The sequence below is a fragment of the Ipomoea nil genome, unplaced genomic scaffold (genome assembly GCF_001879475.1).
Source record: "Ipomoea nil cultivar Tokyo-kokei standard unplaced genomic scaffold, Asagao_1.1 scaffold3016, whole genome shotgun sequence".
Classification (NCBI taxonomy): domain Eukaryota; kingdom Viridiplantae; phylum Streptophyta; class Magnoliopsida; order Solanales; family Convolvulaceae; genus Ipomoea; species Ipomoea nil.
Genome location: NW_017619444.1, coordinates 1,187,586 through 1,190,518, shown reverse-complemented (window position 1 = coordinate 1,190,518; position 2,933 = coordinate 1,187,586). Strand labels below are relative to the sequence as shown.

Sequence of the window (2,933 nt, the reverse complement as noted above, 5' to 3'; positions counted from 1 at the left end):
TCTGGGTATATGTCAAAACTCTTACTGGCACCAACATTAACCTTAGAGCAATTCGTTATGAATTGTTGATGACCAACATCTAGTTTCCTATTCACTTTCAAGAAAGGCTTGTAACTCTCCTCGCACAAACAGTGCGTGTGTGCCTCTTCGAATGTCTTCACAACATACCTTTCCGCACTGTCTCTTTTGAATACAATCCTAACCATGCACCCAACTCTAGTTGATGGCCAGCGGCGTCTGGCCTTTGTTGGTGCATCACTAACAGCCGGCCCTGTGTTTTTCGTTTCCTTAAAACCTTCACGTGAACAAACCATCTTTTTCCTCAAACTGGCATCGTACATGTTCTTCTTGTCAGAACTTCGACTCACATCAAAGCCAGCTATAGATGCATACTTCATGTAGAATTCAATACCATCGTCTAAGTTTTTAAACATTTGACCCTGGGCCGGCTTTATATTGGGTCACATTCTGTTAACCAAGTCTCATTACCGCCGGTGATACGTCCATAACACAATTTTTCCGCCCAGCATCATCTTCCATGGGTAGTGCACCTGACAAACAACAAACATTTCTTAACATTTTAGTCTGTTCACAAACCTCTGTTAGCCCACTATGCACCTACTACTGTTGTTCCATGCACAATGCACACTATTCTAGCATCATGTCGTTCCACACCGTTACAAACATACCTACATGCACACACGTCCCTCTACGTGTTAGTTAGTCTTACATACCACAGACACAGTTTCAATATAAGAGTCAGTGGCCCACACTACGCACACCCGCATTTTCTCTCGTTATGCACATACTGTACTACCAACCCGCACACAACCTGTCCACCATCCTAATACCCTCACCGGTAAAATAAACTCCCAGCTTTGTACACCTGCTTAATCAACCCGTGCCCGTCATACAATGTGCTTAACTACGCCCCCTAACACTCCCAAATTATTCTCCATCCGACCCAACAACAATTATCTAAAAACCAAACTACCGTGCATATACGCACATACCAATATACGATTTCGCACATACCTTTGCTGCCTGAAGCCATGACTGCAGTTTGCGCTTCGTATGACACTCCTCCGCCCGTTACTCTGCTCCCACACACTTCCTCACGCGTTTTCTTTCTTACCCGGCCTATGCACATTTAATTTACCTATAATAACATCACTGATATAATGCTTAAGATTCCATTAATATAATGTCCATAATTAAACAACTAAATACAATTACATTTTGATCCTTGTGATTACTAAATATCCTTAATTTCTTTCAAAATCTCATCTAATCTTAACCATTCATGGAGATGGAATCAATGGATATCAAGAGATCTCATGTGCCCATGTGTCATTGGGTGTGCACCGGATTCGAAGCCTATATATATATATATATATATATATATATATATATATATATATATATATATATATATATATATATATATATATATTTCTTTGTGTGTGTGTAAAATGTATTTATTTATGTATGTGTTTATATGTTGTCTATATATTAGTATGTTGATATATAATTATTTAAAATATTTATATTAGTGCTATTGGGCATTATGTACGAGCAAAAAAACCAGCCCTGGGAGCAAATTATATATATTTCTTGTGTGTAAAAGAGCTCAACAAGTATTAGTAAGCGTCTTAATTTCTATAATCTCTCAGCATTAAATATAAAACTATGATGTAGTTATATATTTCTTGTTTATCCCATTTTGTAAACTTAAAATCTATAGAGAAACACTCCACTTTCCAAATGTCTGCACATATCCAGAAACACTCCACTTATCCCGACCTTTTTGATTTCTGAATATGTGTACATTCTGTTGTGAAAATTATAAAGTATTCTCATACTTAGAAGATTATTAAGACAGTGTTGTGTAACTTCAAAACAGAAATGCATGATTACAGATTGTAGAAAATATTTGATCTTCCTTAGTACAGTGTCAATACAATAGCATTTTTTTTGTTGCTGAAGTTTTCGGATTCATCTGGTTGATCATGTTACACTTGCTTTCTTATTAGTGAACATTTTTCAATATGGAGAAAATGATAAACTTAGATTGGTAATTAAGTTGGAAATGTTGATATTACACTTGCTTTTTTATTAGTGAATATTTTTTAATATGAGTTTTAAAAAATTGTCTATCAATATAGGAAATTATAAGTCAAATACAACAAACTTAATCTGAACTTGGAGATGCAATTGCTTGGTATGAGGCGGCAGGTGGTCTCAAGAAAGGAGGTTGGGCGTTTGGGTTTGGGTCTGGGTCAAATACCCAACATTGCTTCCCCGAGGTGGCAATGCAGAGGAAGTCAAGATATATATGGAGAATCACCCTCACATGCAGCTTGTGAGGAAAAAATTAAACAATTAGAGCATGATAACAAGAAGATTATAGAGCAAAATAAGAAGATTATGGAGTTGATGCAAGGTTTATGTAGTGCACATCTGGAGTTGTTCCAATCTGTTGCTCATACAGCTGATAGCAATCAAAGTAGTGTTGTTCATTATATTGGGCTAGATAATCTCAACATGAATGATGATACACAATCTCCAGCGCAATCTCAATAGTTCAATTTTTGACTAAGCACTTGTTAGAACTTGTGATGCTACTTGTAAATATAATTGTAGAAATATTTAGAATTGTAAAGTAGCTACTACTTTTTGAAATATAAAGTTAGATAACTTTTACATGCAATTAAAATTGCTATTGCAATGAATAATCTTTTGGTGATGTTACACTGTTACGAAACTACTATTTGTTTTAAAATTACTATTGCGGGGATACTATGCATTAAATTAAAAGAGCAGTGAAATGCAATTTTTTAATTTAATTACTTTTTACCCAACAATGGTCGTAAATTCTGACCACTAGGTGGTCGGAATTACATGAACGCCAACTTTCTTAGAAGATTGAATTT

General features: G+C 35.5%; 1 long non-coding RNA gene across 1 annotated transcript; it reads left to right on the top strand.

Moving 5' to 3' along the window:
• The first annotated feature begins 1,614 nt into the window (after window positions 1-1,614).
• Window positions 1,615-2,575, top strand: LOC109163287. The gene is made up of 3 exons (XR_002051243.1): window positions 1,615-1,643; window positions 2,166-2,253; window positions 2,508-2,575. It is a non-coding gene; the product is annotated as an uncharacterized LOC109163287 (long non-coding RNA).
• The last annotated feature ends 358 nt before the right edge of the window (window positions 2,576-2,933 follow it).